The sequence below is a fragment of the Helianthus annuus genome, chromosome 2 (genome assembly GCF_002127325.2).
Source record: "Helianthus annuus cultivar XRQ/B chromosome 2, HanXRQr2.0-SUNRISE, whole genome shotgun sequence".
Classification (NCBI taxonomy): domain Eukaryota; kingdom Viridiplantae; phylum Streptophyta; class Magnoliopsida; order Asterales; family Asteraceae; genus Helianthus; species Helianthus annuus.
Window position 1 is genome coordinate 9527253 of NC_035434.2, and position 14868 is coordinate 9542120.

General features: G+C 39.8%; 1 long non-coding RNA gene across 1 annotated transcript; it reads right to left on the reverse strand.

Annotated features, from left to right (window-relative positions):
* Positions 1-318: 318 nt before the first annotated feature.
* On the reverse strand, positions 319-3800 carry LOC110910164. Its single transcript, XR_002575913.2, has 3 exons — positions 3445-3800; positions 1912-1996; positions 319-514 (listed from the first exon to the last, which is right to left on the reverse strand). It is a non-coding gene; the product is annotated as an uncharacterized LOC110910164 (long non-coding RNA).
* Between the last annotated feature and the right edge of the window lie 11068 nt (positions 3801-14868).

The following is a 14868-nucleotide window of genomic DNA, read 5'->3' on the forward strand; positions in this document are numbered from 1 at the left end:
CGTATTCGAATCAGGTCCGAACACAGATTCGAGAAAATGATCAAAACAACTTTTGTCAAACAGGGCTCCACCGTAATTTACGGTGTCACCGTAAATTACGGTGGCTGCTGGTCATCTACCGTAACACAGTAGAGACTCACCGTAAAGAATTTCAGGCCACCGTAAATTACGGTACTACCTGTAACGCCCATATTTCTTAATCCGAAAAGTAATATTACCATACTATTATTTAAGAAAAATTCGGGCATGACCCGTTCGTAATAAGAACGATTCCCTGTAAGATCATCGTGTAAGAACTTAAAGATAACGCAGCGGAAAAATAGCTTTAAAAATTCCTTTACGATCTTAAAATAATACACACATTCAAGAAGCTTACAAAATTCACTTCCCTTTTTACAAATTAATGTGTTACAAAATTAAGACTACGTAACCGTTCTTTCCGTACAATCCTTGTTATTCGACTCGATCTATGCCCGCTTATCTTCGATAGTGGTAGAAGAAATCCGTGTAGTACCTGTGGACATCACATACAACTTAACCATTAGTCATTGACAACATCATACAACAATAATCTGGTACAATTAAAAATCATATAACATTCAACAACATAAACTTTAATTCATTCGACTATCCTCTCGGATTCCTTTGTTTCGAGTTCGGCTTCCAGGTTCGGCTTCAATTCTACAAGAGTCTGACGTTCTCATCCTTGCATTACATTCCAATCTCAAGCACATCATTAGTAACGTCCATACTCAAACGTATTGAAACCATGTATACATGCATACCTGTCCCATTCTTTTCATAGGCGATAAATCCTACTTCGTGCATTCGTATATTCATACGTCTAATCATACGCACCTACATATCTACACATCTACTTATCTATATACATAACTAAATGCTTACATAATCATGTCTACACATACGTACTTACATTCAATTCTTGATTTAACCTATTCGCATTCACTTATCATACTCGTACATTAATTATGGAGTGCTTAGACTTGGATTTATGATCCAAAAGCATCAAGGAAACATTCAAAATTATGCTTGGGAGGCCCGTCGTAGACCACGGTTAATATACCGAAGCTTACGGTACACAAAATAACTTAATTAACGAATTTCAGCATTTAAAACATGTGGAGGCCGTCGGCGACGGCTATTAGTTTTTCGCGTAGCCAGAAACCTCCGTAGACAGGAAAATTAGGCGTCGGAGAAAACTGAAAATGCACAAGGCGTCGGCGACGGCCCATAGGGGCGTCGGCGACGGCCCATAGGGGCGTCGGCGACGGCCTCTAGTTTTGCCATTTTTCTGTTGTGTTGTTTTGTCGTTCGCACGCACAAAAACTTGCATAGCTTTTAAACCGTTTACCCGATTAACCTCCCGTTTCTTCCTGCATGATTGTAAACTAACATTCTATTATGTGAACTTAAAATCCAACATCCGGGTTAAGGAAATTCTTAACTTATACATTTTCGGCTTATTATTCATTACGAATTATTCGACCCGTCATGCATTTATCAACAACTCATATGTTTACACTTAAGGCTCACATAATGTTAATGTTATAACACCTTACACTAACCGGGCACATGAAATACTATCGACATTGCTTGTACAAACGTTCCGTGCTAAAGTATACCTTCACTTTGACCCATTAACCTAAGTCCCCATTCTCGGTTGGTGCACTTATGTGCAATTTTACCCATTACCCGGTTACATACCGTAGCCATTACATAGACATTATTCGTCATAGGATTACAACTTTATATTGTCCCATTCGGTCTACTAAGCTAAAATTACCAATTTCATACGACCAAAACCATATGAAACTTCAAACCCCATCATGCTTAATCAACTAACGCTACTTTACTTAAATAAAATAAGAAGTGATTATAGACATCACTTACCTTGAGTGCTCCAATAAGTGTATTTGTGACCTTGCCTTATCTTGACCCGTTATCCTCCTATGCTTGAGCTCTCCTTGACACGTTCCTATTATCTCATTCCATTACATCCATTCAATAGTTAGTATACGTAATCATACGCATCACTAATCACACTTCTATTCACGTGTCAATCGCTTAACGAGTTCAACATGTATCATAATACTACAATGCTAATCAATCTAACAATTTATCATTTCATCATCACAAAAGTCATACATGAGCTTCTAGTATGCATAATTATGTATTTACATCATGTTCATTATTCTTTCAAAATTCCATACTTAGAATGATAACATTTTCTAAGTTAGGCAACTTGTTTCATACGTTAAACATTTCATACCATCTCTTAACACCTTGGTTTTTTTTTACACATCCATTCTACTATTTTCTATCAACAACCCGTTTCGACCCGTTGGTGCAATCATATGCATAAACTAGTTGGTAAGTGTTTTAGACACTTAAAACAATCAAATAACTTACTAATAATTTATAAAAATCAGTAGTTCATGATTCATACAAGTGTGCATAACAATACAACTATTTTTACTTAATATTTATACTAAAAATGTGCAGCAACTTTCTGCGCAGCAGCTGTTCACGACACATTTTAACCCATTTATCTTCTGATTCAGTTCTTCATGTTCAAATATGAAATGATCTACACTCAGAGACCTTTCTAAGCATATAAAGATCGTAACAATCGGACGTTCCTATGATTTTATATGATTTTTACAAAATCAGCACAGAAGCTGAAATGCTTCCAAACAGCTTGCTGTCAAAACAGTATTGCCGACTTTGGGCACTGTTTTGGCCTGTTTAACATCCGAATTCAACAAACATGTTCAAACACAAAACGTAATATGTTTAAATAGCTTTTTGAGCATATAAGGCTCGACCTCACAGGTCCTTCCTATGATTTTATATGATTTTTGCAAAATTGTTGCGCAACAAATTTTAATCCTAATCAGCTTTGTTACTCGATACACATAGCATGTTATTTTGTACACAACATCATAACTAAGCACTTTTCATACTTGTAATACATAATCGCCTTCATTACTATTTAATTAACATTCCATACAAGTGATAACACACACTAACCTATACTAGGCATTTCATCAAACACTTGGTGTGCAATCTACTTTCCAAGCATAGTGTACAAGTGGTTTAAGCATGTTCTTCCCAAATTCATCTCATGAACCATTACATTCAAACAAAATCATATTGTCACCTACATCATATTACTATCAAAACCTAATTCATAACACATGCATCAACATAATCAAAATCATCACTAAACACATGTTCATCATAGTCTTTCTCATACTCATAAACATGGTTTCCTTCTAAATCCCTAAGATTACTAAAATTCAGCTATGATTCGATTTAAACATGATAACATTAGCAAGTATTCATGCCAATTTTTGATCGAATTCATACATTCATCAAAACCCACTTCACGGTTGTTCTCCAAAACTGAGAATCGAGACATACCTTATGATCCCCTTGTGATGGTGATCATTAATCCATGAGAATTCACGAATTTGAGCCTTGAATCATCCCTTAATTTGAAGCTTTTTGAAGAACTAGGGCTTGGCTTCTTGAAGCCCCTGTACGTTCGAGAACACACACGAATTGTGTGTTTGTGTGTGTTTATTTTTCATTTTAATAACTCAACTTCCATTTTACTTCAATTAGTCCCTCATGTTGGCACTTAGAACACATTTGGCACAACTCTCTCCATTTAATAGTTTTGCCATATACTTAACTAGGTTAATTAGCCTAGTTATTTATTTCATGATGTGTCTTATATGGACATACGACAAATATAAACATTCGGGTTTTGGGGTGTTACACTACCGTAATTTACGGTGGACTCTGCACATCACTCCCTTGTTTAAAATGCAGTTTTCTTGCTGATTCGCTATGAGTCGAAACAGCACAATTTCGCATAAATTGCTGCGCTGCTGGGCTAGTACTTCATACTTGTTTTGTTTATAACATTACTCAACTATTCTTGAGCGGGCATGCTTACGAAATCAACTTACACACTAGATTACAAGACATAATATTTGGTTGTTTATACTATTTTCATGCATCGGATATGCACCTTAGCTCCTATATTGAGAACAAGATTTCTTAATTTGGGTATGGTGTTCGTTACACGGCATACTTATCATGTAATTCACGCATTATGTAATAATGTCATGCTTCGTGCTTATTTCCATAACTTGTTTGACCCGTTTGGGTGTTAAACTTACACACCATTTCGGATATGTAAGATTTCATGCATTTTCACTTGTTTTGACCCATTTACTTGTTTAAGGCACTAATCATATTCATGACGTATTGGTAAATCTTGGTCGTCGTGTTTCAAAATTGACTACATGAAACTAACAATAAGGTATAATGTAACGAAACAATAAATTTCGTACCTTTAAAGCGCGCCTTTTCCCCGTGGATTCTCTCCGGCTTGTCCGCTTGATGATCCGGACTCTTTGCCTAATAAATTCAGTTTTTAACTTGTTTAGAATTCTTTTTACGACCATAATCACATCATTTATAAGACATGGTCAAATTCTGCGTTTTCATCAAATTTAGCATAAAAACCCTCACTTAGGCATTTCAACAAACACCTAACGGGTCGGATTTTCCTACCATCATTTCCAAGTTCGTGACTTACAATTAAACCTCAAATTTCACTTTAATTAGTAAACCTTGCACACATCTTAGCATCAATTTCACAGGAATTACTTCCTATAATGAAGTTTATACTAGAATTATCATTCAAATCCTAGTGTTCATCATCATCTTATAAAACCCAAAACCTAGCTTCCATGGATTCATGAAATTTCCTGAATTTAGGCATAAATTCACATGTAGTTGTCTAGGTTTTACTCCTAGACACTATATCATCATTATTCTAACTAATTTACCATCATGCATCAACAATCAAACTAAATTTCTCATGTTTCACAATTAACCTAGAATTTGTGATGTAACATAATCACTGAATTTCACATACCTTTTGATCCTCACAATGAGGTGTTTACTAATATGTGATTAGAGCTCGATTTGGAACTGATTTAGGGCTTCAATTGAAGAGATTTAGCTTGAGTTAGGGTTTTGATATGGGGATGTCGCCCCCTGCTTGTTTCTTGATCGACCAGACTTCCAATTTTGGGAGGTTTGGTTTAAGTTTTGTTACTATTAGTAATACAACTTTGGGTTTTGACAAGTTTAGTCCCTTTACTATGATTTTTCTTTAATTTTAATTATTTAACCATAACATGCATTAATTCAAGACTTGGAATTTAACTAGGTTAAATTCCTAGTTGGTAAACTCTTGTTTATCTATTCTTTGAACTTTATAATATACGGGTTTATGTTTTTGGGGTGTTACAAGTCCACCCCCCTTAAAAAGGGTTTCGTCCCCGAAACCGAATTACGTACCAAATAATGTAGGGTAGAGACGCCGCATCTCCTCTTCGGGTTCCCAAGTAGTGTCTGACCCCTTTCTGTGGTCCCACTTAACCTTGACTTGATTTATCACTTTGTTCCTCAAGCTTTTCTCTTTACGATCTAAAATCGCAATCGGTTTCACTGCATAGTTGAGACTGTTATCCACCTCTATATCATCGTAGTGGACATGAGCGGTCTCGTCGGCCAAACATTTCCGGAGATGTGATACGTGAAATGTGTTATGAATCCCACTCAACTCTTCGGGTAATTCAAGTCGATAAGCTACCTTACCAACTCGTTCAATGATTCTAAATGGCCCAATGAATCTCGGGCTTAACTTCCCCCTTTTTCTGAATCTGATAATACCCTTCCATGGGGAAACCTTTAGCATGACCATCTCGCCAACCTGAAACTCGATTGGCCTATTTCTTTTGTCTGCGTATGCCTTTTGTCGGTCTTGAGCCGCTTTCAAATGTGTCCGAACTATGTCAATTTTCGCATTTGTAGCTCGGATTACATCAGTTGGTGCTAGCCCTCGAGGGCCCACCTCTCCCCAACATACCGGAGTCCGACACTTTCTGCCATATAATAGCTCATACGGGGCCATTTTAATGCTCGCGTGATAGCTATTATTATATGCGAATTCGACCAAGGGTAAATGGACATCCCAACTACCCCCAAAGTCAATAATGCAAGCCCGTAGCATATCACCCAATGTTTGTATTGTTCTTTCGCTCTGCCCATCCGTTTGTGGATGATAAGCAGTGCTAAGGAACAATTTAGTTCCCATCTGTTCTTGGAATTCACGCCAGAATTTTGAGGTAAACCGAGCATCTCTGTCTGATACAATGGATATCGGTACCCCATGCCTTGCTATGATTTCATTGGTGTATATCTCCGACATTTTCTCAGATGTATAAGTTTCACGAATCGGAATAATACGGGCGCTTTTAGTTAATCTATCCACGACCACCCAAATAGCATCAAAACCACGACTTGTTTTAGGTAGTTTAGTCAATAGGTCCATCGTGATTTGCTCCCATTTCCAAACCGGAATTTCTAACGGTTGGAGTTTACCATACGGCTTTTGGTGTTCCGCCTTGACTTGTAGGCATGTCAAGCATTTTTCCACGTATTTCACAGTGTCTCGCTTCATTCCGGGCCACCAATAGTTTTGCTTCAAATCATGATACATTTTGGTCGCCCCCGGGTGAATGGAATAACGGGATTTATGAGCTTCATCAAGCAGAAGCTTCTTAACACCACATGTGTTAGGAACCCAGATTCTATTAAAACGAGTTCTTAGGTCGTGACTGCCCACTTCAGGGTCTTTAACTTGACCAATAATTCTTTCCTTTTTCCAGTTTTCCGCCTTTACAGCTTCATCCTGTGCTTCTCGAATTCGTTCTAGTAAACTTGAAGTCACAACCAGTTGCATTGATCGTACCCGTATCGGGGCATAATCTGTTTTGCGACTCAGCGCATCGGCAACTACATTGGCCTTACCGGGGTGGTAATGTATTTCGCAGTCATAGTCCTTGACGGTTTCTAACCACCGCCTTTGCCGTATGTTTAATTCCTTCTGGTCGAAGAAATATTTCAAGCTTTTATGGTCGGTAAAGATTGTAAACTTTACTCCGTACAAGTAATATCTCCATATCTTTAAGGCAAACACCACCGCCGCCAATTCTAAGTCGTGAACCGGATATTTATTTTCATGAATCTTCAATTGTCTCGAGGCGTAGGCGATAACCTTGCCTCGTTGCATTAACACGCATCCGAGCCCCAATTGAGAAGCGTCCGAGTAAACCACCATGTCTTCAGTCCCTTCCTGTAAGGTCAGTACCGGAGCGTGGGTCAACTTTTCCTTGAGTGTTTGGAAAGCTTCCTCTTGCTTAATGCCCCACACAAACTTTTCCTCCTTACGAGTTAATTTGGTCAAGGGTAAGGCAATTTTGGAGAAATCCTGTATGAATCTCCGATAATATCCCGCAAGCCCTAAAAAGCTTCGGATTTCCGAGGGATTTCTTGGAGGGCTCCATTTTGTCACAGCTTCTATCTTTGACGGATCTACTAGTACTCCATCAGCACTAATAAGATGCCCAAGAAACTGTACTTCCCGTAACCAGAAAGCACACTTCGTGAATTTTGCATACAGCTTCTCTCGTCTAAGTGTGTCTAATATTTCCCGCAAATGACACACGTGCTCGGCTTCACTCTTTGAATATACCAGAATGTCGTCGATAAATACAATTACCGACTTATCTAGCATGGGTTTGCAAACCCGGTTCATGAGGTCCATGAAAGTCGCGGGCGCATTGGTCAATCCGAAAGGCATTACGAGGAATTCATAATGCCCGTACCTCGTACGGAAAGCCGTTTTGGGTACGTCCTCCTCCTTGACTTTCAATTGGTGATAACCGGATCGGAGATCAATTTTGGAAAACCAACTTGCTCCTTGCAGTTGGTCGAATAAATCGTCAATTCTTGGAAGTGGGTATCGATTCTTCACCGTGAGTTTGTTTAACTCCCGGTAATCGATACACATGCGCATACTGCCATCTTTCTTTTTCACGAATAAGACTGGTGCGCCCCACGGAGACACACTCGGTCGGATAAATCCCTTGTCAAGAAATTCTTGAATTTGAGACATCAATTCTTGTAACTCCGACGGTGCAAGTCGGTATGGCGCCTTGGCCACGGGTTTCGCGCCCGGAATCAACTCGATTCTGAACTCTACCTCCCGTTCTGGCGGTATCCCCGGTAGTTCTTCCGGAAACACGTCTTCATAATCTCGCACGACTGGTACATCCCCAATTTTGAGGAGTTCCTTTTCCGTTTCGCTCGCATATACCATAAAGGCCTTGCATCCATGTTTCATGAGTTTGCGAGCTTCTAGCATTGAGCATATCACCGGGTTACCTCCCTTTTCTCCATATATTGTAACTTGCTTTCCGCTAGGAGAAGTTAGTTTTATTTCCTTTCGGAAACAAACCACTTTTGCGTGGTAACGGGATAGTCAATCCATTCCCACTACCACTTGGAATTCTCCCATCGACATCGGGATCAAGTCTATTGCATATTCCTCGTCATCAATATTCATCGTGCAGTTTTTACATACATCACAGACAATAAAGCTTTTATTATTACCTATCTCTACCTCTAAAGGCATAGGTAATTTTGTTAGAACAAATGAGGGGTGTCGAATAAACCCATATGAAACAAAGGATTTATTCGCACCAGTATCAAATAACACACGTGCAGGAATTGAATTTATAGTGAATATACCTGAGACCACGTCAGGTTCGACCTTTGCTTCAGCAGCGGTCAATTGAAAGGATCTTGCTTTGGCTTTTGCGGCTTCACCTTTTGAGTCTTGCCCTTCTTTCTTTCCCGCCAATTCTGGGCACTCTGATCTTTTATGACCCGTTCGGTAACAGTTATAACAAACGGTCACTTTTTCCGGGCATGATATAGCCATATGTCCCGTTTTTCGACATATAGGATATGGCTTATCCTTGAAGCGACATTCACCTTTGTGATTCTTGCCGCAGATTTTGCAACTTGGCGTACCGCTCTTTGCGTCTGATTTCTTTGACGTTTCATTCGTTCTTGCCTTCTTGGTAGGGCTTGGATTTATATCCTGTGCCCTTCGTTCACCCCGCTCTATACTCTTCTTCAACTCAATCTCCCTTTCCCGAGCAGCATTGACAATCTCGGTAAGGGTCTCATACTTTGAAGGGGTTATGAACTCCCTATATTCAGCGCTCAGCATGTTATGGTAGTAATAGACTTTTTGTTCTTCGTTCGTGATCAGATCGTCACAGAACTTCATTTTGTCCATAAACACCCCCGTGATCTTGTCTATGGATTCACCCTTGTGTCTGAGTTGCATGAACTCTTCCTTGATCTTGTTTATAACCGCTTTGGGGCTATGGTGTTTAAGAAACGGCGTCTTAAACTCCTCCCACGTCATGGCCTTAGCCGCTTCGTTTCCAATCTCTTTCTTCTTATTATCCCACCAATCCTTCGCTTGACCTCTTAACTGACCCGTACCATAAGCTACGTAGTCATTTTCATCACAATGTGTTCTCTCGAACACTCCCTCGGTATCGCCTATCCATCGCTGACACACGATTGGATCAACTTCCCCATTATAGATAGGCGGTTTACAAGCTATGAATTCCTTGTATGAACAAGGTTTTCGTTCCCCGGATTTTTCCTTTGCTAGATTTGAATTATCTTCTAGCTTCTTGATTCTTTCTTCTACCACTGATAAAACCGTATTTTGGATTTTATCAATGAAGTTCGACAAGCTGTTTTCGATCGCCTTTCCAACTTCTTCGGCAATCACTATTCTCATCTGTTCGGTGACTCTTGGCACCGCATCTCCGTCACCTCCGCTTGCCATCTTTGATACTGAAATGTTTACATATATTGTTAAACATTTCATTTGTAATACATGTTTTACTTGTTTTGATTTGATCAAGTTCGCAACTTGACTCAATCATTCTTGTCTCATGCTTTTCTCGTGTTTGAGTGTGCTTACACACTCTTGATTCTATTATTCTTGTTTCATGCTTTTCTTGTGTTTGAGTGTGTTTATACACTCTTTTCCATGTATATTCGTTCGTGAATTATTTCTATACTTCTAAATTTTACTTAAGCAATAACTCTTACTGGATGTTGATCAAGCTTGAACCGAACACTTATTGGCAACCCTAAGCTCTGATTACCAACTTGTAAGACCCAGCTTATATTACCAAATTTAATAACCTAAAAACCTTGCATTTAACGCCAAAATGACGACTTTACAAAAACTTTCATAGTTTAAACCCAAAATTAACACAACCTTCGTGTATTGTTGTTACAAACCACATTCAAGACAGTAACTACCATTAATTTACATAGTTTCTAACACAAAGTTTGGATGCGGAAGCGTTCTAAAAATGTGTGTGTTCGGTTCGACTCGCTTGCTTGATCTTCATCCTTTTTCTTGGTACCTGAGAACTAACATTTAAAACAAGCATTAGTACTAACACTCTTGGAAATTACGTATTCGAATCAAGTCCGAACACAGATTCGAGAAAATGATCAAAACAACTTTTTTCAAACAGGGCTCCACCGTAATTTACGGTGTCACCGTAAATTACGGTGGCTGCTGGTCACTTGGGGTCTACCGTAACACAGTAGAGACTCACCGTAAAGAATTTCAGGCCACCGTAAATTACGGTACTACCGTAATTTACGGTGGACTCTGCACATCACTCCCTTGTTTAAAATGCAGTTTTCTTGCTGATTCGCTATGAGTCGAAACAGCACAATTTCGCATAAATTGCGGCGCGGCTGGGCTAGTACTTCATACTTGTTTTGTTTATAACATTACTCAACTATTCTTGAGCGGGCATGCTTACGAAATCAACTTACACACTAGATTACAAGACATAATATTTGGTTGTTTATACTATTTTCATGCATCGGATATGCACCTTAGCTCCTATATTGAGAACAAGATTTCTTAATTTGGGTATGGTGTTCGTTACACGGCATACTTATCATGTAATTCACGCATTATGTAATAATGTCATGCTTCGTGCTTATTTCCATAACTTGTTTGACCCGTTTGGGTGTTAAACTTACACACCATTTCGGATATGTAAGATTTCATGCATTTTCACTTGTTTTGACCCATTTACTTGTTTAAGGCACTAATCATATTCATGACGTATTGGTAAATCTTGGTCGTCGTGTTTCAAAATTGACTACATGAAACTAACAATAAGGTATAATGTAACGAAACAATAAATTTCGTACCTTTAAAGCGCGCCTTTTCCCCGTGGATTCTCTCCGGCTTGTCCGCTTGATGATCCGGACTCTTTGCCTAATAAATTCAGTTTTTAACTTGTTTAGAATTCTTTTTACGACCATAATCACATCATTTATAAGACATGGTCAAATTCTGCGTTTTCATCAAATTTAGCATAAAAACCCTCACTTAGGCATTTCAACAAACACCTAACGGGTCGGATTTTCCTACCATCATTTCCAAGTTCGTGACTTACAATTAAACCTCAAATTTCACTTTAATTAGTAAACCTTGCACACATCTTAGCATCAATTTCACAGGAATTACTTCCTATAATGAAGTTTATACTAGAATTATCATTCAAATCCTAGTGTTCATCATCATCTTATAAAACCCAAAACCTAGCTTCCATGGATTCATGAAATTTCCTGAATTTAGGCATAAATTCACATGTAGTTGTCTAGGTTTTACTCCTAGACACTATATCATCATTATTCTAACTAATTTACCATCATGCATCAACAATCAAACTAAATTTCTCATGTTTCACAATTAACCTAGAATTTGTGATGTAACATAATCACTGAATTTCACATACCTTTTGATCCTCACAATGAGGTGTTTACTAATATGTGATTAGAGCTCGATTTGGAACTAATTTAGGGCTTCAATTGAAGAGATTTAGCTTGAGTTAGGGTTTTGATATGGGGATGTCGCCCCCTGCTTGTTTCTTGATCGACCAGACTCCCAATTTTGGGAGGTTTGGTTTAAGTTTTGTTACTATTAGTAATACAACTTTGGGTTTTGACAAGTTTAGTCCCTTTACTATGATTTTTCTTTAATTTTAATTATTTAACCATAACATGCATTAATTCAAGACTTGGAATTTAACTAGGTTAAATTCCTAGTTGGTAAACTCTTGTTTATCTATTCTTTGAACTTTATAATATACGGGTTTATGTTTTTGGGGTGTTACATGTTGTTGATGCACCATTACCTGATCCCGTGCCGGTATTGGTCGACCGCGCACCTTTCGCCACACACATAGATCCTCGTTATGCCGACACCTGCAACGGGTGGATCGACGATGATGATGACGATTACCCATCGTTTGTGCTACCTGTCACTCCACCAGTAGCACCTGTTTCTGTACCCACTGATATTCCATTGTTTCACCCACACACCACTGACGTTCATCGCACTGATCTCCCCATCACATTTCTTCAGGACATATCGCCACCTCGTCCTGGAGAGGGGTCATCGAGGCAGCCGCCTGCTTCTGTTCCACCCGTGCTATCATCATCTTTTCCATTCATGCCCCAATTTCCTCATGTTGCAACACCTACTGCACCATCTTTCATACCATCGAGCGAGCCATTTTTGTGGACTACGCCCCCCTGTTATGCCATTGTTTGATACGTACCACCCATTTCACGTGGGGTACACCACGGAGGATATACTTGCGTCGCTGCAGCTACAGCAGGACGCGCTGAGCCGTCATATATAGGAGTTGGAGAGAGCTCCATGTCCGCATTGTCACTGTCAGACCCCCTTTGCAGCACCACACACTCCTCGTCCGCTTTCCCCTGATTCAGACGTTCGTTTCTTGACATCTGAGCAGCAGATTGCATATTCGATGCACGTCTGTCGTGCCTTAGAGGAGGACTGGTTACATATGCGTCACTTACTTTTCTCTCGTTTTCCTCCTCCTCCTCCGCCATCAGCATAGGCATTTTGGTTTGATGCAGGTAGACTTTTGGTGAGAAGACCACGATTGTGCCGACTATACAGCATCTTGAAGACCGCGTTTTGATGTCATGACTTTTGATATTTAGTTTTCGGTTGTTGTAGATGACTAGATAGTTCAGACAAGGGCGATGTGGCCCTTAGTCACTTTGATGTACAATACAGTTATAAAACTTGTAAACATTGTATTGTGGTCTTGATTTTATGATAGTGCAATCGCAGTATTCTCATTATATGCGTTGTTGGATTGTTTGTTTTAACTTTATAACATGAGATGTTATGTGCTTGATGAATGTCATTACGTACGCATACTATTTATTTACTATGACCTGACCTACATAACCATCTTTTAGAAGATACCTCCAAGACGTAACCCGCGCATACCCACTACTGAGGCGGAACTCCAAGGAATAATCGCCGCGGCTATAGCCCAATATGCAGCTTCTCATGCCAAAACAAGTGGAAATGTCTCGAACAACAACAACAACAACGGCAATAACAATCCACCCAATGGTAATGTTAAGTCGTTTGAGATATACTACGATACATTTGGATATTTTTAGCACGTCCGCTAATACCATTTGTAAATTCTAACGTATGTGCAGGGTGCACCTACAAGCAATTCCTCGACTACAAGCCCGTAAACTTCGACGGCACTAGAGGTGCTGTTGCGTTTGTTAGGTGGGCTGAAAAGACAGACTCTGTTCTAAGGATGAGCAAATGTGCTCCTGAGCAACAAGTGACCTACATCTCAGGGTTGTTTCTGGATGGAGCCCCAGATCATGAGTATGGTTACCACGTCCAAGCCTGCAACGATGACGGAAGCCATAGATCTCAGTGTGGCACTTACTGAGGAAGCTATTAGATTGAACAAGTTTTCAGCATCTGAGCCAAAGAAGAAAGAGACTCATGTGGAGTCGTCTGGTGAAAAAAAAACGGAAGTTTTCCAACTTCAAACAAGGTACAAGCAATGTGAACAAGAAGGGTGAATCAAGCACATCGGCCAGAGCCACAACCGGTGTTGAAAACAAAGGAAAGGGTTATATGGGTACTCTGCCCAAGTGTGATACGTGCCAACGCCATCATTCTGGTTAGTGCAGATTGAGGAAGTGCGAATCATGTGGAAAGAACGGCCACACGAAGGATACGTGTTGGGCCGGAACTGGTGCTGGGCGCGTTGGTAATCGAGGTTATGGGAATGAAAATGGAAACCGCCAACAAGGAGGAAATGGCGGAAATGGAAACCGTGGAAATGTTGCGAATCAAGCTGGGAATGGAAATCGCAACCAAAACAACACTCAAGCTGGAAATAGAAATGGTAATGGTCAAGGACCGTGATGTTTCAATTGTGGAGATGTTGGGCACTTTAAGAGGGAATGCCCGAAACTGAATCAAGCCCATGGAAGAGTTTTCAACATTGGAGCAAGGGAAGCGCACCAGGATCCAAACATTGTCACTGATAAGTTCCCTATAAACCAACGTTTTGCATCTGTCCTGCTTGATACTGGTGCCGACTATAGCTTTGTATCGTTAGAATTTAAGAATATGCTTGGGTTAACTGCTAGTAAGTTAGATATTCCGTACTCAATTGAACTAGCTAATGGAAAGCTAGTTGAAGCGAATGAAGTTGCCTGAGGATGCGTAATTGAACTGAGAGAACGCGAGTTCACTTTGGATCTACTACCAGTCGAGTAGGGAAGCTTCGACGTGGTGATAGGGATGGATTGGTTGTCAAGCAACAAAGCCGAGATTGTTTGTCACGAAAAGACCATTCGCATCCCAATAGAAGATGGAGAGACGATCGTAGTTCATGGAGAGAAGCGCGATACGCCTTTAAGAATCATTAGTTGTCTGAAAGCTAGAAAGTGTTTACAGAAGGGATGTGTTGCCTTCTTGGCACACAT